The 25,055-nt window shown below is 43.6% G+C and overlaps 1 protein-coding gene across 6 annotated transcripts in view; it reads right to left on the bottom strand.

The window, feature by feature from the left end:
• Window positions 1–24,042, bottom strand: part of STK38L (serine/threonine kinase 38 like) — a 492,424-nt gene extending 468,382 nt beyond the window's left edge. For 2 of the 6 annotated variants that reach the window (XM_085652800.1, XM_085652798.1), the window contains exon 1: window positions 23,624–23,713. The gene's annotated coding sequence lies outside the window, so the exon portion shown is untranslated. The other 4 variants (XM_085652796.1, XM_085652799.1, XM_085652802.1 and 1 more) reach the window with 4 other exon arrangements.
• Window positions 24,043–25,055: the final 1,013 nt, after the last annotated feature.

Here is a 25,055-nt window from a genome sequence, read left to right as displayed (position 1 = left end):
CTACCAGTAAGATCACCACGCAAACCCCTAAATTTGCTGCTGTTCCTGACCCCATTGTTACAGTTGGGTATGATGCTCCTTGTTCATCAAATTCTGCGAGTGGACAGACATTGCTGCAACTTTGACAAGTTTACCATGCTCTAATTGATTTGCCTCAGTGAACAGCCCTAACAGGGAGGCTATCTTGCTATGTTATTTAACACTGTATGAGCCGCTGAAAATGCAAGTCCAGAGGGCTTGCTAACTTTGATCAATAACCTAAGGAGCGAACTTGTTGTTATAAAGTCCTGAGTGCAGTCTATGAGGCAAAGGGTAACAGAGCTAGCCAAAGCAAATTACCACTTATCTCCCAGACTCTTGGACTTACAGCCCACAAACCATGAAAAGCGATCAACAAAGACTGGTAAATCTGGCAGAAGAAGCACCCGGTAGTCGTCCAACTGCTAGCAACTCCATTTTCAATACCATGTTACCCAGCCCATATAAATAATGAGAGGTTCTCAATTTTGTAAATATGGGGAGAGTTTATGATCATCCGGCAAGGCTGCATATTACTGCAGGAGCGCATAATCAAATTCCATGCTCACACTGACCCTCTTCTATCCATACACACAATACAAGATGTATGTATCACCCTAACAGGTCTAGCCCAGACCCACCAGCAGGGCACACCCCTCCTCTGACACCAGTTAGAACAGTCGCTCCCACACCTCCCATAACCAGGGAACCACACATCTATATGATTAATGTCCCAAAATTGAAAAAAAGCCAAAGGAAAACAACACAATCCTTAGTAAATAAAGTAACCCATTGGATTATAGTCAAACGCCAAAGTCTTCCTTGAATTCATTGACATTTTACACGATCCGCGTCTATAAAATTATACTAATGGCTTTGACTCCATTAAACTGTATGTGAGAAATCATACAATACAATGGGTTACAAGCTCTGGATGCAAGATCATTCCCTCCGCTTGGCTAAAAAAAAAAACAGTTTAAAAATATTCCAAGTTCGAAACTCCCCACATTATAATGCTCAGCGGCGGCCTCACATCTGACAAGCAATTCTGCCCTGGTTGCCGCTCAGAACCACCTTAGAGACTGAGTTGAAGCCAGAGCTGTAGCTTATTTCTCTTCCCTTGAAACCACTCAGACACCTTTAAGGGAAGGGGACTGACTAAACTCCGACAGTGCAGTCCATAAGGATGAGAGAATTCCCAGTCTCCAAACCTTGCTTGTCAAATCAGAGTGTTTCATCCAAAACCATCTTAATACCAGCTACTTCCTCCCACAGTGTAATATTGTAGCTGACAATTCCACTCATTTATCATGTCGAAACACTATTACACCTGACCTGTGGGTATCAGATCTAATTACCCGTTATAACCCCTCCCAAAGGCCTGTTCAAATGAAAATGGGAATCCGCCCCCTCTCCTGTTACTATCTTTGAACATAGCCGGTTTGCGAGGGAAAATAAATGATCCAGATTGGGGACTTTTTATTAGCCAATAGGAAATAGAACTCTTTCAGGAGACATGGGCACTTGAAAATATTTTGGATTGGGCTACTCCAATTATATAGAGTAGAAGCTGTACCTGCTAAAGCTGGCTGCCCAACTCGAGCCCTTCTAATATAGGGCAGGAAAATTCCAAAAATAATCATAAAAACTTAAAAGGAGAGAGTTAAGCGATCTTAGGTCTATTCAAAAGGGGAAGTAAGTGCAGTAGAATTGACCTATACAATGTGTATAACCGCATTGTACAGAGAAATAATCTCCCATGCTCAAATTGCTTGCCCACCATCTTTATAATAACAGTCAATGTGCCACTCATAATTGCTGGGGACTTTAACATCACTTATGAGCCACTTGACAGCGTTGCCTCGGCCATTGAGATAGAGGATTAAGCCAGAGGCAGAATGAAAGTCGAGAGTGAACTATCATCACGAGCAACCCCTGCCATGCAACTACCATCAATCACTCGGACCCATGGTATGCGGGCCTGCAATGGGACATTACCTTTCAATAGACGCTGTGCTCCCACATTTTTACGGGGAGGAGGAGCCAGAGCTGAATCAATTATGCAATGTTTAGATCTTGACCGCTGGCATGTAGTGGCACAATTTGAAATTCTGGCGAGATCAGACAGTGATCACAACGCCCTTAAGTTATCCCTCAAGGGAAACTTGGTTAGGGACACAAACGATCTGAGCCCCTGTTCAGAGACAATTCTTACCCTGAGGAGCAACAGGAAGTATATAAAGTGGTTGAAATTATGATTTCAGACTGACATATTATTGCAAATCTATAATAGCTTCAATAATGTTTTCGATCCCATTATAAAGCTCCCCCAAAAACATTTCCTTTATTAGATTTCCATGATGACTTTTTCAAGGCTCTGTATCTTTCTGCACAAAAGAATCCTTACATAAGAAAGTGCCAGTTCATCAGGAACCAGACTGGCACTCAGAAGAGTGCTGCACAGCCAAAGGCCAATTAAACAAGCATTGGCATAGCCAATTGGTCTTGCCTTTGGGACCTTATAAGTGTTTAGCCATGCAACACTTGATGTTGTTGCACCAAGGATATTGTACTGGATAACTAAACACTTATAAGGTCCCAAAGGGGAGACCTATTGGCTATGCCAATGCCATCAGGCTCCGGCTGCCACTTAGTCCACCGCATCCCACGTAGACGCTGCAGCCATCTTCGAATGGTTTTAAAGCCAATTCAAAAGCGGTCGCCAGTGTATGCGAATCCCTAGCTCAACTGTGAGACTGTTCTCCTGCTTCCCAATTCTATTAAATTCAAATTATGCAAAAAGAACATCCCTTTCGGAGCTACAAGGCTGAGCTTCAAGTCCTGTTTGGATAACAGGGTGCATTTTGGGCCAAGAAAATTGTAAATGCAGGGTTAAGAGGCTCGAATTATTCCGCATGATCTTTCATAATTTGTAATGCTGCAATTTAATTTCACCTAATTAAGCTTCAGCGAATTATGTCAGTTATGCCCAACTCTGGTGCGAATGGGCATAAAAATCGTAAATTATATGCTCCTGTCTATTTTAAACATGTAAAAACCAACTCTAACTTTATATTGAATGTACGGAACCAACTGCGCATCGGGTTTGAGGAAGATACATGAGCTGCAGCTAAATCATTGCTTTATGTAATTACTCTCCGTAGAGCAGAAGACCATAGAACGTTTTTTCTGGCAAGAGCAACTCCTGTCAATAGACGCTCAGGCCTAAACTAGTAGCATCCAAATGGTTGAACCAACAAGACCACTATGATGGAGCCCCCAAAAGACGCCTACCTAAACAACACCCAAGGCACAGGGGTAGTTGTGATTAACCAAAATCACTCTCTGGGCTGGTTTCGAGCAGGAAAGAATAGAGGGCGGTGCGCTCACCCTGGCGACACAAAAACTAAAACTTCCATGTGCAACATTTAACACTAAGCAGCACGATGTGGTTGTCAGTCGTGCCCGCCTCATCTCTACTCTCCTCAAGGGAACAATAGTGTTTTCCCCTCTTTCCACTCCCTGCGCTAAGCACTTTCTTTTCACTGCCATCCCTGTGCCCTCTTCACCCCTGCTTGTAAGAGCACGTGTCAAAGGACACGGCCTGCAAAGAAAGCTGGGGAAAAGGCGACTGCCCACTCCAAGAGACAAACCCATGCGCAATGAAAACTCGAGTGTCGCCTTCTTGCGTTCAATCCTTGCTGCCCCCCACCCCCGTCAATGGCCCACCACACTTACATATTTACTGCCCGCTTTTATTCCTAGTGCGACAACAGCTCATAGCCAGAATACTTAATATAAATATTGCTAAAAGAGCATTAATATTCAAGGAAATGAGAAGCAGCGGGGGTAAGCAGATGAGTGAACGGAAGGGTGTATGGGGAGACTGAGGAATCCAGAGTGAGGGAAAGAGGTGCGTGGGAACAGGAAGGAGGTATGAGTGAACACAGGAGCGTGAGAACTCTGGGGAGGGCCGAGAAGAAGGGAGAGGGAGAGAACGAAGAGCTGTTGGCTGACCAGACAGTGTCCGGGGGGGATATGGGAGTGGTATGGGGGAGAGCAGTGGTGCACCAATGGGGGTTCAGAGAGGAGCGTGAGGAGTTTCCGTCAGGGTTTGGGGGAAACGTCAGGGTAAGAGATGCACCTGGAAAGGAGCAGACGCGCGAGAGGAGAGTTTATAGGAGGGTCTGAGGGGAGAAATCAAAGAAGAGGACATAAGTGAGGAAGGCTGAAGAGCGTCTTTAAAAGCACCTTCCAAAAAGGGACATTTGAAAGACTGGGGGCAGTTTGTAGACAGCTAGGAATGGGTGATAGTGAGATTGCAACAGAGCACCTCGTAGACACTGTTCAAAACCTAGACGGCGAGATTGCAGCAGGAAAGACATGAAACCTCTATTGTCAGGACAATAAGACTGCCAGCATCATCCTGAGAGGGTGAGGCTCCATCAGAAGAACCAAGACAAAGGTGCCCACCGGAAGTGCAGTGAGACTGCCCAAAAGTATGCTGCAGACATGCTACACAGAGAGGTCTGCAAGACTGCCGAGCGCACCCTTCAGGAGCGGTCTACAGAGAGGACAGTGGGACTGCAACAGCCCACTGACAGCACCCACATGGAGGGCAGCGAGGCTGCAACTGCCAAACCTTACGACACCTCCCTACACGGAGGACAGTGAGACCGTAACGAAACGTACCCCAGTCTGCAGCCCACATAAAGTTAAATGTGACTGCCACAAAGCAGCATGAAGTCTTTCTAGAAATGTATTACATTTACCGTAATAAACTGATCTCACAAGCAGCCTTAACCCCGCCGTGAACAATTCCAAAAGCCTCCGATATTTACGACAGAAAGCGAAACCAACCCGACATCACACAGAAAACCGTGATCTCGGGAAGCCTGAGATTTGTCCTTATTCTCGCTGCCTTGGCAGCCATTTCTTATAACAGTAAACCAAAAAAAAACGAGTGGAGCACGCGCGCCACAGCGAGACATCTGTTTGCTATTATCGCGCACGTGTCTGTGCACGATAATTGCAAACAGATGTCGCCCGTGCGGGTAACCGCAAGCAATAGGCCGTGGGCGGAGCAAAGGCAGGACATGCACCCGCCTTTGCCCAATTGTGTGCTGTCTTTCTTAGAAAGACGCACGCAAAGCCCAAGAGCCTGTGAGAAAAACAAAAACACACACACACATACAAGCGTGTGGTGAGCTTTCTGAAGCCCCTTACTGAAAGTCTCGCAAGCAGCTCATGCACACTGCTCTGGGCGCGACCTAAAAAGACTGTAAAGTATGAAGCTTGGGGCAATCGGTGTAGCACATATTAATTATAAAACAGATTACATCTTTCATCAAACAGAGCTGAACTGTTGCAAATTGGGCAGCTCTGGTTGAGGCATCAAAAAACAAGGATTCGCAGACCTTCTGGCACATCTTTGCACAAGACAGCCTTAAATCGTGCACTCCTATTGAACTCTCAGCAGTGGATAGATCATTCTCAGAAAAGTATGCTGAACCATGCACAGAATGACTAACGTCCAGACTTCTTGGCCAACTGATGATAACTCCATTCAATTTACAAAACTCTGAAGTTTAAACAGTCCCTGCAATCTGGGAAAGCACAGGGCCCAGATAAAGTTTCAGGTCATCTGCTTCGGAACCCACTGTATGGGGTCCGTACATAAAATCACGGACAGATAGGATTTTGGCAGGTGATATAATTCCCGATTCTTGGTGCAGCGCGGAGATCATCCCCATGTACAGAAAAAGGAAATAGAACGGTCCCTGGCAACAACCGACCCATCAATCTAATCGATAATTTGCATAGGGTGTTCTGGCACAAAGGTCTTGATAGCATACTCAAGCGGACTGATGAGGCAGATATTCTCTCTTTTTCAGGCAGGCTTTTGTTCTATAGTGCGCACGACTGACCAGATTTTTAGATTTAACCTTTTTGTTTAGAAATACCTTAGGTTTTCTCAGGACCACATATACCTGGCATTCGTGAACTTTAGGGCAGTCTATGATCTCGTCCGGAGACAGCAATGGTGGTCTACCTTAGCTAAAATGGGAATTAATCCTGCTCTATTAGATGTACTCAGTAGATTACATGAGAGTAACTATATGCAAGCAAGATGGGGTGGGAGGGTGAGTTGACTGATCGCATACCAGTCAAAAGAGATGCGTGTCAGGGATGCATCCTCGTCCCAAGTTAGTTCTCATTGTACATAAATGATGTAGGGTCAAACAAAATGGACAAGTTTCATGACTTAAAGCAAACTTTTTTCGCTGTCATTGTGGGAAAACAAATTAGAAAGGAGAGAGAGCACAACTGCTGTGTAGGAAACCCCTCACCCACCTACCTAGTAGGTGGCATGCTTCATCATCGGGGCCCAACTGGATTGTCTAGCACAATCCAGTTGTGCTACAACGCCTGAGATACAGCGGAGCAGGGTTATGAGCAGTGAGTGAAGTGCTATGTGCAGTGATATAAGAGTTAAAAAAGTCTCAGGGAAATGCCCTTTTGAAAAAACTTTAATTTTAAGGGTCCCAGGACTAATGTAAAAAGAGAGAAGGGGATAGCATTAGGAATGTTATTTTCCTGGTATCCCTGGAAACTAAGGTCAACTAGTTTCAGCCTTCGTTATATTTCTAGAGGCTTTCGTCAGGACCAATTGAAATAGAAGAAAAATAAATTTAGGTGAATGGCCGTAAAAATTACATGTAGGCCAAGTGTAATTATCAGCACACACCCTAAAGTGTGCTGTGAGTGTAGTGATGATATACTCACAGTAACTTCGTTCGAGGTTACCTGTAAATCAAGAGTTAATTTAGAGCTGGGGAGCAGTTGTAGGTCATGCATATAGACTAAATGCATGCTCCTTTCGATAAGAAGGCTAGTGATATAGGACTAGACTACTAAGGTGAGGGTGTACGAACACTATAGAGGCTTGCGTGGCTACAATGTGCCCCACGAGATCCGTAGGTGAGTGATTATTGTAGTGTCGGGGCACATGGTGCGCATAATCGTTATTCATTTTTGCGTGTCTATAGTGCGATCATACCCATGTTGTGTATGTGGAGTTGTGACTGTGCAAGTATAGAGGACACTGATAGCTGATGTGCTATAATAGTCATGTGCACGTGCAGTTTTAAAATGAGCTGATTAAAAGGTGGTAAATATCAGCAAAATTGTGTCCGCTTTGAGTGCCATACAGCAGACAGTCCTTCGTGCTTAAAATTGACAGACAAACAAAGTGACAGACAACACAGAACATAGAAATACAGTCTCACATGAGTAGAGAGGTTGTGAATCCTCTGGAGTTAGAACGCCGTGTGAATCTCCGCTTGCCTTAAGTGGAGAATGAAGGGCAAGGAGAGTGTAAGAGCGCCCTTAATTAAAGGAAAAAGGTTAAAACAGCAAGGTATTCAGGGTCTAGACCGGTCCATGGTGGACCGCTAAGTTACTCACAGTTTGAAGGGAGAACAGGTCCGAAGTACCTAGGACGGCGCTCGGTTCCGCTTGTTCAGCGCCGATGCACGCGATGGGCGTGGTTATGAAGGGTGAAATCAGGAAGTAGCGTACTGACGCTGGGGAGACTAGAGCGTCTGCAAATTGCATGGAAATAGAAGATAAACTCGGTGTCCCGTTTTTACGAAGCACCAAGTGCGAGAACTAGACATTTTAAATTGTAAAAATGTCTAAAGTATGCACAGAACGAACTATGGAAAATAACCAACTATGATAAACAAAATTCTAAAATAAAATTCTAAACGGCTCAATATGCCATAGTAATAGGCATACAATGTGCCTGGAAATGGATGACAAATTCGGTGTCCCGTGTACGGGGCGCCGAGTGAGTGGAAATGACATTGAAATGTCTAAGGGGACCTAAAGTATACAGAGCTCCATGGGAAATAAATAGGAGTGCTAAACGGCCAACTATGCCTAGGTGAAGGACTACCATAAGGGGTAGATGTGAATAGTATGCTAGTGCTTGACAGGGGGTTACTGGCTGCCACTTGAAGCTAAATAGTAATGTTAGAAGTGGCGGTGATGGCGATCAGTCACAAGTAAGGAGGGCTGTGCATAACACAGTTTTAATGAAGACTAGAGAGCGATCAATGTCGATATATGCTGTTCCAGGGGACATTATCGTTAAGTCCTGAGATGTGGGTTGAAAGTCTGTAGACCCAGCGTTGTTCTTTTTCGAAGAGACGTTCTTGAATATCAGTTGGGCTAGGGTCTAGTTGTTCAATGACTACCCATGACATGTCATTGGTGGTGTGTCCCTTGGCCAGGTAGTGATCAGTGAGTTTGGTAGTGCTGCGTTTGCAGCGGATATTACTGCGATGCTCGCAGATTCTGATTTTGACCTTTCTGGTGGTCATACCAACATAGCGCAAGTTACATGGGCATGTGATGAGGTAGATGACGTTAGTTGAATTACAGTTGGTATGTTTATTGATTGTCCAGATTTTGTCATGTTCAAGGTTGAGTGTTTTAGTGGTTGCAGTGAGATGACAAATACTGCAGTTGCCACATGGATAGTGGCCTGTAACTTCTGGGAGTCCCCATGCATTCAGAACTGTGCTGGGCATGTTCAGTGTTTTTTTTGGCCTGGTAGGTACTAGGCTGTCTCTGAGATTATGCGACCTCTTGTATGAAAATAGAGGTTTTTCCCATTGTAGTTTACCTGAAGTGACAATTTTCCAGTTGTTTTGAATCAATTTAGCAACTTGGTTAGAGATGGTATTGAAGGTGGTTACACACGTGAGTGGTAAGGTCGTAGATTGATTCAGCTTGGGTTCCAAGAGACCTTCACGGTTTTGGTTGCGGGCTCTTTTTTGTGCTTTGTGGATAACTTTATTTGGGTATCCACGGTTTTGAAGCTTTTTAGTTAGTTCTTCTGATTGGTATTTAAAATCTTTTAGATCACTGCAGTTACGGCGCAATCTGAGATATTGGCCGAACGGTAGGTTGTCCCTTAGAGGCCTAGGGTGGAAACTCTGGAAATGTAGAAGAGAGTTTTTTGCTGTTGGTTTGAAGTGGGTTTTAGTCATCAGTACACCATCTTTTGCTTCAATTTCCAGGTCTAGGAAGGTGATTTTGGTTTTGCTTGTAGTGTGTGTGAATCGTAGGTTTTGGTCTAGTGTGTTAATCCAATTCAAGAAGTCGTTGAGTCTTTGGTTATTACTTGTCCAGATTAAGAGTACATCGTCGATGTATCTCTTATAGAAAGTGATGTCTGGATGGTAAATTGATTGAGGGTTGAGGATATGTAGTTCTTCAAAGTTTGACACGTAGAGCCCCGCTACACTAGGAGCGAAGGTGCTCCCCATGGAAGTTCCGTACTGTTGTAGGAATATGGTACCTTCATATTCGAAAAAGTTATCTTTGAGGGCTATTTCCGCACATTCCATTATGAATGATTTTGGGGTGTAGTACTCCCAGATTGTTTTGTCAAGTGAGGTGCGGAGCACCTCTAGGGTGTCATCTTGAGGTAGGCTCGTATAGAGGCTCTCAACATCCAGACTTACTAGGATGGAAGTAGTAGGGTTAAATTCCAAGTTGTTAATTTGGCTCAATAAGTCTTTAGTGTCTTTTAGGTATGCAGGAGTCGACTGTACTAGAGGCTGTAGATAGAAATCAACGAAGCGAGACAGGGGTTCAAGTAATGAGCCTATTCCAGAAACAATAGGTCTGCCCGGTGGTGGTGTTTTGTTTTTATGTATTTTAGGGATGGTATAGAAGTATGGAATGGTTTTACCACCTGAGGTAAGGAATAATGCCTCTTGTTTGCTAATGTAGCCATTAGATTCCGCTTCATGAACCATGATGTCAATTTTGGTCTTAATTCTGATAGTTGGATCTTCATTCAGTATTTTGTAGTTCTTTTGATCATCTAGGAGGCGTGTGCATTCTAGATGGTAGGCATCCCGATTTTGGATAACTATCCCCCCTCCTTTATCAGCTGGTTTGATGATAATGTCTCTGTTGTTTTTGAGACTCCGGATGGCATTAAACTGTTGAGTTGTAGTATTGTTAAATACTTTGTTCTCCTGAGTGTTTTCTATGCCTTTGTATATCGCTTGTTCGAATGCGATGAGTTCGGCTGGTGTGGTATGAGGAGGAGGAATAAAAGTTGATTTCAATTTAAGGGTGGTGTCTCCTTTTGCTTCTTGTTGTGATTCCTGATTAGGTGAGTTTTCAAAAAAAGCCTTAAGTTTAAGTTTGCGAAAAAATTCTGATAATTCACAGTGTAATTTGAATTTATCAAGTTTCGCTGTGGGTGAAAAACCAAGGCCTCTATTGAGGACCTCTTCCTCCGCTGTAGTGAGAGAATGACTTGAAAGATTGGTTATTAAGTTCTGCTTGTGTTCGGCTGGGGTTCCTTCGTTCTGCTGCGTGTGTTGGCACTCGGGTTCTGATTGTCTTCCCAATGTACTTGGTTTCCTCGTTGGCGTCTTCCGCGTCCCCTCTGGCCTGATCCTAAAAAAGGAAACCGTTGGTTGGGGTTGCCAAATTGGGGTTGGGGTTGTTGGAATTGTGGGTTCCAGCCGTAGAACATTGGTTGAGTCATGGGAGGGAAGGGAGCCGGGTAATTAGGTACCATTCCTGGGTGCATGTTAGGCCATGGTTGTTGCCAGTGTGTGTTTCTTCCTCTGCCTCTTGCCCGTTGTCTATTTGTGTAGTAGTTTTTCTCTGATCCTGAGCTCTCATTGGTGCCACCACTATGTATTGAGGAGCCTTCGTCCGAGGACATAGAGTGGTTGGATCTTGTGGGGGTTTTGTAGTCTGCGTCAGAATAAGGGTATGTTTTGACGTATGAAAATTTTTTTAAATCTTTTTGAAATTGTTGGATCTTGGATTGTGTTAGCTCTTCTTTGTAATCTGCTATCTCTTTATTGACCTCGTCTAGTCTTTTCTTGTACGATGTCAACGTGGTTTTGAAGTGTTGTTCAGTTGCCTGGATATCTATAAGGATCGCATCTGAAAGTCTTTTTGCTGTTTGAATGATCAGAATTATCCAATCTCTTGTGCAGTGCCATGCAATTTGTGCCCAGTCTCTGCGAAATGCTGCATCGTCTAGGAAGATGCGTGGCGCGTTGGTTACTATTAGGCCTTTAGGGGCTGTATTGGAGCGCAGATATTCCGTCAGTATAACCCCGTGTAGAATAGTTCTGATACGTGTTCTTTTTTTCTCAGAGAGATTTTCCCAATCCGCACTCTGAGAGATTGTTTGTGCCACATTAAAGTCTGCTAATAGAGGAGTGGCTGCTAAGATGTTATTGACATCTTCATCAGTGAACGTGAGTCCTGCATTTTCAGCCATAGTGTGTCTGAAGCTGTAGTTTGTACTTATCAAAAGGAAGGGAGCAAAAAATGATAAAAGGTTTTGGCTCTCACAGCTGTGCGCTGTAATGACAAATAAGAACAACAAGAGAGCGAGGAAAAGCAAGACTTGTCCTCTTCCCCAGAGCAATATGGTCAAACAAAATGGACAAGTTTCATGACTAAAAGCAAACTTTTTTCGCTGTCATTGTGGGAAAACAAATTAGAAAGGAGAGAGAGCACAACTGCTGTGTAGGAAACCCCTCACCCACCTACCTAGTAGGTGGCATGCTTCATCATCGGGGCCCAACTGGATTGTCTAGCACAATCCAGTTGTGCTACAACGCCTGAGATACAGCGGAGCAGGGTTATGAGCAGTGAGTGAAGTGCTATGTGCAGTGATATAAGAGTTAAAAAAGTCTCAGGGAAATGCCCTTTTGAAAAAACTTTAATTTTAAGGGTCCCAGGACTAATGTAAAAAGAGAGAAGGGGATAGCATTAGGAATGTTATTTTCCTGGTATCCCTGGAAACTAAGGTCAACTAGTTTCAGCCTTCGTTATATTTCTAGAGGCTTTCGTCAGGACCAATTGAAATAGAAGAAAAATAAATTTAGGTGAATGGCCGTAAAAATTACATGTAGGCCAAGTGTAATTATCAGCACACACCCTAAAGTGTGCTGTGAGTGTAGTGATGATATACTCACAGTAACTTCGTTCGAGGTTACCTGTAAATCAAGAGTTAATTTAGAGCTGGGGAGCAGTTGTAAGTCATGCATATAGACTAAATGCATGCTCCTTTCGATAAGAAGGCTAGTGATATAGGACTAGACTACTAAGGTGAGGGTGTACGAACACTATAGAGGCTTGCGTGGCTACAATGTGCCCCACGAGATCCGTAGGTGAGTGATTATTGTAGTGTCGGGGCACATGGTGCGCATAATCGTTATTCATTTTTGCGTGTCTATAGTGCGATCATACCCATGTTGTGTATGTGGAGTTGTGACTGTGCAAGTATAGAGGACACTGATAGCTGATGTGCTATAATAGTCATGTGCACGTGCAGTTTTAAAATGAGCTGATTAAAAGGTGGTAAATATCAGCAAAATTGTGTCCGCTTTGAGTGCCATACAGCAGACAGTCCTTCGTGCTTAAAATTGACAGACAAACAAAGTGACAGACAACACAGAACATAGAAATACAGTCTCACATGAGTAGAGAGGTTGTGAATCCTCTGGAGTTAGAACGCCGTGTGAATCTCCGCTTGCCTTAAGTGGAGAATGAAGGGCAAGGAGAGTGTAAGAGCGCCCTTAATTAAAGGAAAAAGGTTAAAACAGCAAGGTATTCAGGGTCTAGACCGGTCCATGGTGGACCGCTAAGTTACTCACAGTTTGAAGGGAGAACAGGTCCGAAGTACCTAGGACGGCGCTCGGTTCCGCTTGTTCAGCGCCGATGCACGCGATGGGCGTGGTTATGAAGGGTGAAATCAGGAAGTAGCGTACTGACGCTGGGGAGACTAGAGCGTCTGCAAATTGCATGGAAATAGAAGATAAACTCGGTGTCCCGTTTTTACGAAGCACCAAGTGCGAGAACTAGACATTTTAAATTGTAAAAATGTCTAAAGTATGCACAGAACGAACTATGGAAAATAACCAACTATGATAAACAAAATTCTAAAATAAAATTCTTAACGGCTCAATATGCCATAGTAATAGGCATACAATGTGCCTGGAAATGGATGACAAATTCGGTGTCCCGTGTACGGGGCGCCGAGTGAGTGGAAATGACATTGAAATGTCTAAGGGGACCTAAAGTATACAGAGCTCCATGGGAAATAAATAGGAGTGCTAAACGGCCAACTATGCCTAGGTGAAGGACTACCATACGGGGTAGATGTGAATAGTATGCTAGTGCTTGACAGGGGGTTACTGGCTGCCACTTGAAGCTAAATAGTAATGTTAGAAGTGGCGGTGATGGCGATCAGTCACAAGTAAGGAGGGCTGTGCATAACACAGTTTTAATGAAGACTAGAGAGCGATCAATGTCGATATATGCTGTTCCAGGGGACATTATCGTTAAGTCCTGAGATGTGGGTTGAAAGTCTGTAGACCCAGCGTTGTTCTTTTTCGAAGAGACGTTCTTGAATATCAGTTGGGCTAGGGTCTAGTTGTTCAATGACTACCCATGACATGTCATTGGTGGTGTGTCCCTTGGCCAGGTAGTGATCAGTGAGTTTGGTAGTGCTGCGTTTGCAGCGGATATTACTGCGATGCTCGCAGATTCTGATTTTGACCTTTCTGGTGGTCATACCAACATAGCGCAAGTTACATGGGCATGTGATGAGGTAGATGACGTTAGTTGAATTACAGTTGGTATGTTTATTGATTGTCCAGATTTTGTCATGTTCAAGGTTGAGTGTTTTAGTGGTTGCAGTGAGATGACAAATACTGCATAAATGATGTAGTCAGATAATTGAGTGCTCGCATTCATGACTCCACTAGACTGGGCTGTTCCTCCATCCCAGTGTTGCCATTTGCAGACACCATTCTCCTCTCACTTACTCCGTCTGGGCATCAAATTTTGCTTAACGAATTTTTAAATTTTTGTAACCTCATACATTTTTTTAACCATCGTGGCCTAGAAGTGAACACCATAAAAACCAGGATCATGGTGTTAAAACCCCATAGAACACAGAGCCGGGTTTCAGATGATGGGGTCGAATCTGCAAATGGTTGATAAATTCGACTACTTAGGAGTCAGGATTGAAAAAACCTGTACGTGGAAATACTACATCCAAAAATGTGAACTAACCTTACTACATAGTGTGTTGGCACTGACAGAGATACAAAGCCACCACCCCCAAATTTCTTTCTCCGGCAATTTACGTGTACAGAGTAATGGTCCAGGCAGCCACCCTGAGAATTCTAGCTGCTTGACTGTTACAGAAAATCGTATTTGAGGTCCCTATTGGGCTTGTCCCAGAGCACCCTTATGATCCAGCTATTCTTTGATACAGGGGTTAAAAGGATTAGTGAAGTAGCCTCTCTGAAACCTCTTTATTCTTGGGCCAGGTTGTGGTCCACTCTCCAATTACAGCATTATATATACTTGCTGTCTTGAGCACTGGCAAATAGCATCTTATCGCTTGGTTTTCACACATTAAATCCAACCTTAATAGCCTAGGACTAAACATTTATTGTAGCAACCCCTCTCTAATTGATAAAAGTACCAAGGCCATAAAAAAACTGCCTTTTGGAATAACAAGGTCAATGCCTACCACCAAAATGCAAAATCTGGGTCCTGGTGGGAGAATTGTTATCCATCAAACCAGTATCCGCCATGGAACCTTAAGTGGATGTAATCCAACCTAAACAGGCCCACACTTTGTAAAATTCAGGCTGGGAACATTATTGGTAATTTATTGGTAGTTTGCAAGCCAAATGGAAATCAAAATGTACCAAATAGTCACTTTGTGCACTTTGCAACAACCTGACTGAGGATGTTGAACATGTTAAGATTTTTTTGTCCCACGTATGAAAGACCAAGGAGGATATGGATCAAGCCAATTTGCATTGCCCTCGGCATGCGTCATTTTAAAGAAGCCTTACGCATTTTAAGATCTGATACTAGCTCCATCATAGTTTTTGGACTCAGCCGTTACTTGTATAGAGTTTGGTTAGTAAGGAAAAGGAAGAGGTTCTTGCTATGACAAACAAATGATCTGTATCCTTTTAAATCTCTTTTTTAACAATTGATCAATTAATTACTATGTTGACATGCCAAAATTAACTTGGTTCCCACAAGTTGAATACTGCACTTACTTATCTAATTAACAGTTTATGAGCAACTCGGGCCTTGCACCTTTATGCTCAAGTTGAAAAGTCACAATTTTTGTATACTCTTATGCACTTTGTCCAAAAGACGGTGTATGAAACCTGGCTATTGTACAGCTTAGACCTGCGACCCCATCTGGTATGTAGTAATATCTCTTATACTGCTCTGCATTATTGGCTGCTTTAAACATTTTATTGTTAAAAAAAAAATGTATAGAAGCCATCTTATGTATTCATAATGTTTCTAAATGTGATCAATTTTTTATCTTATGACGTATGATATGTTTTATATGTGCTAGGTCCCAAAATAAGCCTTATTTAACCAATGCTTTCTTCACAAGACTGGACTCATCTTCCTGTCCAATTCATTGGCCCCTTAAGTTCTAAGGAGAATTGTATGGTCTGATGCTCCCATCTTCTAAAAATGTCCTGCTTTAAGCATACTTGCTTGGGGTGGGTAATATAGAATCTCATGATTTAGGCTTAAAACTACAGAATGCTTTCTTGTTCGAACTACTCCAGTTTCACAGATGATCTTCAGTTCTTCACAGCTTTAACAAACCCACCTCGGTTGTTAATTTTCTGCTGATTTTAGACTGTCTTTAGGGCCTTATTCCTTAGTGTCAATAAGCCTTGAGTGGTTGTCATACACAAATATTAAACTAAAACTTGTATACAAAGAGACCCCTCATCTTCAAATTAAAGAACCACATCTTGAACTGTAAATGGAAGAAGAGCACGGAGCCAGCAAGCAATTCTTCCTACTATAAATAACTTAATATATACAGCATAAATGTAGAATGCGAAGTATTAGTGCTATGCTTCCCACTTGGCCCACAACCTGGCTGACTTCCATTGCCTCTATAAAGTCTAAGGAACTCTTCAAGATGTTTTCTGAATTATGCAACCCAGAAGTAAGCAGAGCTGAATCCACTGCACACCTAAACAATTCTGCAGGCCACTCTCACAAGACAGATTATTATGATCCTGATCCTCACGTTACAAATATACCATTGAGCTCAGACAACCTCCAACTACACTTGTGGAAACTTCACTTGTGCTGTTTTCACCTCACAGGCAAAACCTTCATGGGGCTTCTTGCAGACAGCCTCAAAAGAAAATTTGCAGCTGACACTGAAGTAGTTCTGGCTATATTGAGGATGATGCACACACTCCCACCATCTCCTCGGAGACCCAAAACAGACACTAGGGTCGCGATTTGTAGTGCATCTGGAGCTCAATTCTTTGTTGTATTTCACAGTGGAAACGTCATTTGTGGAGTTAGGCTAAAACGTTCTTTTGGAGGAATGAAGGCGGTCAATCTAGATGGCCTTCAAAGAGGGTCTAACCTAACCGTAAATGTAAGTCCGTATAGGACTGGGCGAAGGGCAGTAGATATGGAGCTAAATGGAACTCCTGTTTCCTCTTGATTCACATAGATAATGTCTACACCAACCTTAATCTCATCATGTCAGCATGTCAGCATGTCAGCAGCAATATACCAGCAATATACCACAGGGTTCCACCATTTATTCAAGAGTTAAACCTCTACCTTCACAATCAGGAGTCCAGCCACAGGATCAACTCAAATTCCATCACCTGCAGACTGGGGGTTCCCTCATCAGATCAAGACGGCTTAACCCCTGTGTATCCACACCAGGATTAAGCTATATCCTATTTCGGTGTGCTTGATCTCTAGTTTCACAGGTAGCAAAGGACGCAAATCACCACAGGAAAAAATCTACTGCCCTTCGCCCAGTCCTATACGGACTTACATTTACGGTTAGGTTAGACCCTCTTTGAAGGCCATCTAGATTGACCGCCTTCATTCCTCCAAAAGAACGTTTTAGCCTAACTCCACAAATGACGTTTCCACTGTGAAATACAACAAAGAATTGAGCTCCAGATGCACTACAAATCGAAAATGAGAGAATAGAGCGTTTCCAACCCAGAAGCAAAACTTTGAAAAACCTCCGCTTGCTCAAACAGAAAGTCTTCAGGGTTGATTGCTATCAGTCTACCGACTGGCAGCCTACTTTTTATGTGCTTCACTCATTTTTTTATTGAAAGCTTTATTCGACTGCTCATATAACAATCATAAAAGCACATAAAACAAACATTAAAATTCCATTGTGGAGTACGCAGGTTACACTGGGATATAAACATAAGACAAACATTACAAATTCAGAAAAACTGTAAAATGTTATCCAATTAAAACCACCGACAATGAAAAATAAGAGCCCAACTATTGAAAATCAACAAATATACTTTTCCTATGCTGGAGCGCTTTCTTCGGGTACATGCTATCCTCCAGGCAATATGTTAGTTCTCCACAAACTGGAGTCGAATGAGGGCTGCGCAACATTGTCTAAGACCTTGAAATTTTAACAGAGGCAGTATCCATACTTTCCTTAATGACGCATAAAATTTACAAATTGCGAAGGTGGCAAGGGCACTGGTTGTTCTAATAAACGCAAGTTTTTTTGTAGATATCGTTTGAGACCACGAGTCGTTATGATTAAATAGGATGCCGAGATATGTAAAGGATTTGGTTGGTGCCATCTTCATACCATCCAAGAACATATCCCTAACCCTACCCCTCTGACCGCCTTGGCCGCAACTCATGACAAAGGTCTTAGAGATGTTAATACCTAATCCTAAATCATCCATCATAAACGCATTAAAGATGTCCAAGACCCGTTGTAGGCCATTTTGTGTGCGCGCCATTAAGACTGCGAAATCCGCATAAAGAAGGGTGGGTAAAGATTGACCACCGGCTTGTGGGAAATCTTGGCCTGATCTGAGCAACTCATCTACCAGTCCATTCATATACAAGTTAAAAAGGAAGGGGGCCAGGACGATCGGCTGTTCAGGGTCCAGAGAGAAACCATTAGTTTTATTCAGTTCTAGGCTACCTATAACGGAGTTAGTTATTTTGTTCCTGTTACATTTAGGCGTAGGCAGATTAATCATTAAGCAGAGAGGAAAACGGTCACTCAAAGAAATCTCCCCCACCTTAAAAGAGAGCACCCTAGTTGCAAAAATCCGAGATACCAACATAAAATCAATGGTGGAGGAGAGTCCTCTACCATTAAAAAGTACAGGGCACGAGTTCAGGGGTGGTTAAAAGATCATTAGCAGAACCCAAGTCAAAAAGATGCAAAAGCTCATCAAAAAGCTCCCCCACCGTTGAATGACAGAAATGGGTGGTTTGCTTCCCTTCATCGTTAACAAAACCACACAGTCTAATATCAGGAAGATTACACATCGCACAGTTGAAATGCCCCATCAAAATTATTGAACAATCCTTAGCGCCCATCTTACAAACGACATTCAAAGCCCCACTCAGGTTCTTTACCACAGTACTAAGATCCCCCGCTGGAACATTATTATAAAAATTTACCAAAATCAGACAGTGGGTTGCAGTAAAAGATAGTTCAATTATATGATAATAACAGTCCCTCGAATGAAAAATGGTTATCCACCACCAGCCTCTTTGAAATGAACGTACAAAGTCCCCCCTTTGGTCTACCCCCAGACCCTTTACCGCCTGGGTGTTAAATGTATTAAAACCATTGATGTGGATTGGTTCTATGCACCATGTTTCCTGCAAACACAGAATATCAACGTTCTAGATAAACTCACAGCAAACATGATTTTGAATCTTAGCACGCAGCCCAGCAATGTTCCAGGAAGTAATATTCCAGGTCAAAGTTATGGAGGTGGGCACAGAACTAATTACTCGCAACTCAGCTGGGGGGGGAAGAAGTGTTCAATGCAAGGCGGTACCCGCGGGCTAATACAAGACTCGTCAGGTTCAGACTGAAATGCCAGAAACACTCTACTATCATCTCTCTCCAATGGCTTTGATCTAGTCAGTGGAGAGGATGAGGTTTCTATTAAATTAGCGCTAACTGGCCTAATAAACTTCACTACAGAACCCCCAGCTTGACCCTCAACAAGCCCACCACCTAAATCAGGGGGTAAAATTGGACTGCTCAGTCTATCTAGGTCTTCCATATTGTTGAGAGCTTCAAAATAACTATGTAAAGGCACTGCATAACCATAGTGTAGGGGACCCATAAGCAGTCCCTCTTCTCTAGGGCACTAAATAAAACTGGGGGGGGGGGGGGGGGGGGAGGGAGGGGATGATTAAAAAAAAAAAAACAGAGCAACAACACTATTCCCCTTGCTTCTAACCAGCCAGTTACACCCTATCTAGGATAGATCGGACCAGGGTTTGAGAAGCAAAGGACAATACTACGCAATAACCAGGCAAGGATTTGTTCGATTTTCCAACCCAAACAATCCTCTGAGCCATCCTAAAATCAGTGAAAAGCCTGGTATTTATTCCTGTTTTCCCAGTCAAGAAGTGCAGAGATTTATTTCTCAAGGTGGACCAGTGCTCAACCTCTCCATGTGGCAGTGGAGGAACATTCACCAACACCACGGTATACAGTGTAGCGTTTGGCGGAAGGTGTAGCACTTTTGAGCCTAGAGTACTGCCCCGTACGTACTTTGAGGAGCCTGTGCTAGATTGGGCCTGCACCCCAAGACCATCTATGCCTGATGGAGCCCGGTTAGAATCAGATCTTAAGTTGGCTTGCCCCACAAATCCACTCTGAGTGAAGCGGGAACCTCTACCTGTTTTGTCAACTGGGATACTATACCCGACCCCAAGGGTACGGGACGCGCTGCATTGTTAGGCGGGGATGGAGAATTAATCACTTGTTGAAATAATTACCCGTTCGTAACAATACTCGGTGGGTGGTTTGGTGCACTCTCTCCTGTATGAGAAAAGGGAGTGTGGTTAGATACAGCATGGCACTTGCCTGTCGATACCAAGGGAAGACTATTTATATAGCTTTCTATGTTTGCTAATCTCCCTTCCATGTTGGATAGCATAATTGTTAAGGGCTTCAGTAACGCTAAAAGAGTTTCCTCCATCTTGCTCCAAAATTCTCCACGGTCCAAAACTAAGGGACCGCTAGTTGTTGTATTAATAGTAGATGTGGGTACATGCTCATGATTTAACTCGTCCACCCCAGACACTGATTTACGGCCTGAGCTTTTTACCCGGGTATTGGGTTGCCTGGAAGTACCCTGCCCCTTTCTTTTCTTCGCTGGTGGCGGGAGGGTCCTCGGTTGACCAATTTTCGCTGTTAACCCCCTAGTAATTATATTTGGTATATTTAACCCACTACTCGATTCCACAACTCCATTTGAATTGACATTAGCTATGTCAATTTGTGGATCAGATGAAGAAGGTCCCACAGAGGTATGCACAAGGATGATGTTATGTTCATGTACAAGGGGTGAAACTTGTGTCATCACTACAGTGGTCTCTAGCGAGAGTCTGCGTTCTGTTAAGGCGATTTCGTGCATTAGAGCAGACTCGGGTCTAGTCAGAAAAGCATCTAACGTCCCCACCACTCCCTGCCCTGCTAATGTCTTACGCTTACTCATAATAACACTCCTCTAGGAATACACAGCCCTAGCAAGATATGGGTAGTGGTTAACTTTGTACCTAATACCAAGCAGCCCACACAGATACTGTAAAGCACAAACTCCCTGAGAACCAAGTGTCAATAACCGGGCCCAGCCCGGGCTCAGACGGGCAAGCGGTCCGCGCGCATCCCGCGCTGCGGGAGTGGAGTCAGCGTTTTATAGCGCTATGGTCACTGGTCACGCCTCCCCCCACGGCAGCTGTGGCAAGTTTGGACAGATCGGTGCACCCTGGGACTCCGAGTTCCACCAGGGTGTAGAGACAACGGGGGGGACCGCACACTGGCAGTCCAAAGAACAAAACGGGCAGCCCGTGACCCACACGAAGGAGATTCCAGACGTCGGCAGAGTACAGGCACCAAGTGAAAAGCAGCTTCACTCAAAGTCACCAGGCTTCTCATCATTCACGATGATATTGTAAACAAACAGACAGACACAACTGGTGCTATGGCTATTACGGGTAAGGGCAATATCAGGTTAAAACAACGAAAAGTTAGTCAGTGAATAGCTAGGAATTCACAAAATACGAAATAATGCTTAAAGTGAATTGAAGGGGGGAAGAAGAAAAAGCCAATGAAAACTTTCGCCAGAACACTGACTGGCTTGGCCAGAAGACCCTCGAAACAAAAATGAGTCAAGCCATCTGTACTAGAAACTCATCTTTGCGTTTGAAACGTACATACAAGATTACTCACATTGTTTTCAGTGACAGTTACTTCCGGCAGTGACAGTCACTTCCGGTGCTTTACAAGAACAAACGATGGGCACCGCCGTGTACCGGGGAATCATCTGAGTTCTTCCCAACAAAAAGCAGAATAAAGAGTACTGACAGGTGTTCCGAGAGCACATAGTATCGTCCGCCACAAGCGTGATGCCGTTAATTGTATTGTCTACACAATACGCGAACCAGCCAAGAAACAGCACGGGGGATTTCAGCATACAGAATAATGAAAACAGAATGCGACAGGGAAGTCGAAATGGGGCTGACGTGGTCATGCATACTGTTGAGAACAGAGTTGGCATGCTCCCAAACATTGCAGTATGCGAAATGGCATTAGGTTTCAAGCGAATATGCATGCATACACACGAGGCACATGACAACTTGTTAACAGAGACTCTGAATCGACAGAGGTGTGCAGGCAGGGGTGTAAAATGTATATCATACAACAGCCATATACAGAGAAAGGGGGTGCTCTGGGCCACGCAAGGCACAAGAAGGCATGGGATGCGACTATGGTACCTTTATCAAGGGTGACAGGCTCCAAACAAACACTATCACGTCCACATGTTTATCACTTAAGAGTGAGGGTGTACGAGGACATGGAGTGTTAAACAATGTCCACTGAGAACACTGTATGCGTGGGCTTGTATGCAGTGTGCACTCAGAATAGCGTACACCTGGGCTTGAAGTTCGTGCCTGTCCACTGAAGGCAACATGCTTGAGCGTACCGGTCCCAGCAGCATACACAGTGATAGGAAATAGTAGGGGACAATGTATACGGCAGGGGCTGAATATTCTACTGCGGGTGGTATACACGGACTAGCAGTGTAAATTGGCTGTTTGTGCAGTCAGTGAGATTGAAGCGAGAGATTTCATAGAAATCAATGTGATATCACCAACTCATCAGATGGGTGGAGGGGGGTTGTGGATGAAAAAACACAGGACAAGGTGGAAACTCGACTGTGATGGGGGGGGTTGTGGCGTGTTATCATAACAGAACAACAATCTGTAAAGTAAACATGCGTTTTGGTGTCAACAAGTGGATAGAACCATACGCCACAGTATAAGTAAAGACAGGAAGAGACTACCATTGACTACTGCGGCGCCAGTCAACATACTAGGCAATCCTCTCTAACGTATAAGCAAGCGCCGAAGGCAAGTGCCCAAAGTTTCAATAAAGTAATGCGACTAACTGGCTCCAAACGTGCATGAAAGTTCCACTTGTCCACCCCCTCCTTTTCATCTGCATCAATTTTTTAGCTATCGGAATACTGAAACTAAAGATTCGTTGTGGTAGTCGCTTGTTGCATGATGTACAATACGATGTAGTAGTGTCCCACTCTCACAATTCCTATCAACTCTACCATAACGACGCATTTCAAAAGTACAGTATAGCTGATTATTCATGAAACAGTATTAGTATTTAAGGAGCTGCAAATACATCCTTACTTGTATTATAACAACAGTTATGAATGTACAATTTGAATCCATCAGATTCACAACGTCTCCGTGTTTTCTTGCAAGTTTCATTGTCAAAATGAGTAAATTAATACGACTTAATAAAGCTACTTCTCAAAGTAGAATATAGATTTCTGGTTCCCAAGGCAATTAATACTTGCCAACAATTGTGAAATGGAATCTTTCCGCATTTGACACACACAATTAACTTCTAAAAACTAAAATGCATTCGCATTTTGCAAAACGTTGGTCTGAAACTCTGGCTAACCAGGACAGCGGGGAAGTATGAATACAAACATGGATATTTATACTTGGAACAAAAGATACGACTATTCGCTGCACATGATCCTCCTTGCCTCAACGAGGGCAAATCCCCAATAAAATCAGGAGGCACACCACACAAAACTGCGCGTGCTACCAACTAATCGTACCCTTCTGGTTCAGTGATCGCGCCTCACAAAATAGTTTACTTCGAAAACAGGGCAGACTTGTGTGCGGTTTCAACCAGGATGAACCGTAAACACACTACCAATTATAATACACTAGTCGATCACTAACTCTCTGCAACCGCCTGCCTTTACATCAGAGAGGGTTTAAACCAAACCACGAGGATCAACAGCGTAAGGGCACATCCCCTCCTGCCCGCGGAGCAGTGTATGCGGAGCCTTCAGAGCCCCATCATGGAAACGGCAGGTGCAGAACTGGAAAAGTGTTGTATTGTACATATACTCTTCTACAAAAGGCAGAGTGTCACACTTACCCTCCTCGTAGAGACTCCGACGGCGCGGAGGCCCAATGTGGACTGTATTAGCAGCAGACAAGTCAACCGGAGCCCAGCGCACTCTGCGGCGACGCGACAGCAGCACTGGGAGGAGCCTTGCACTAGAGGACTGAACCGAAATGTTAGGAAGAGACTGACGATAACGCGTCCGTGACGAAAGTATGAGACGAGTGGCTCTCCGTGGCAGGCTGCGCCACAAAACACACTGAGGTTGTATCCATTAAGTCTACTCACCGGGAGAAGTGACTTTCTCAGCGGTAAATGCCCCGTTCCTGGACACGGGCTTACACGGAGGAAAATAGGCTATCTTTCAGTTGTATAATGACCATCTGTCATAATTTACACGGCCCATCCGTGAATGCAACCTTATGTTATTAGTGTGTAATTTTAGCACTTCCGGGTCGCACAATAACCAATCCCATAGCTAAATATATCGTGGGCGTCGTCTAGGAGTAGGTGGATGGCTAATGTATACAAGCACAGTGGATAATCTAGCCAATCCCAGTGCACCATACAAAATTCCGAAGTGTGGATTGGCCGTGTTTTCTTCACGTGTTTTGTGTCTGCGAGACGCTCTCAAATAGTCTGCAGGTATTTTTAGTTTTTGAGATCTGGCCATCCAGTGCTCAGCTAAGAGAAGGAGTTAGCTTGAGCTCCGCGTGCCGTGAGTTTAATACGGACGCGGTGGGGGCATTATAGTGAAGCACAGAGTCGGGTAAACTGTGCAAAAGTAAGGGGGTAAACATTTTCTTACAAATAAGTAACCTCCCCCGAAAAACAGATTTACAATAGCCAAAGGGCTATAAAAAGGGACAGTTTTTTTTACACATTTTAACGAAATGAATTTAGCTGAAATTAGTGCTTACTATTTATGTTAAACACTGCAGATGCAAATGTAAATTATTTTATGGAAAAGACAAATACTTTTTAACTTTTGTGAATAGAATATTTTGTAAAGGGCCAAAAGAATATATTATATACAGCACTTTATGGTTCTGAAAAAAACAAATAAAGGACGTTTTGACTTGACTGTGCAAAAGTACTTTATTAGCAAACTTGTACTGCATAGCATCTCAGTACAAGCATCTGTGAAGCACAGTGTTGTAGATTACTTGTTAGCTTTTCTCTACTGCACAGCTCTGTTGGAGTTGGAATGTTGCATGACATCATGGAATGCCTGGGTGTCTCTCTAGAGGAGTTTGGCAGTTGGTGTACTCAGGCTGAGCTGAATGGAGCTTGCTCCTGGTGGGGCTATCCTTGTACTATCTAACTTCTTCCTGTTATCCTGACCACCTGTGATGGAACTAAGCTACCATTAAAGAAGTATCTTACATGAACTAATGGACTCCCGTACTTCTTTATAACATTTTGGCGACGATCTTAAGGAATGACGTGTGCACTAAGGAGTAAG

This window comes from Triturus cristatus, chromosome 4_1 (genome assembly GCF_964204655.1).
Source record: "Triturus cristatus chromosome 4_1, aTriCri1.1, whole genome shotgun sequence".
NCBI lineage: Eukaryota > Metazoa > Chordata > Amphibia > Caudata > Salamandridae > Triturus > Triturus cristatus.
This window is presented reverse-complemented; position numbering and strand designations above follow the sequence as displayed.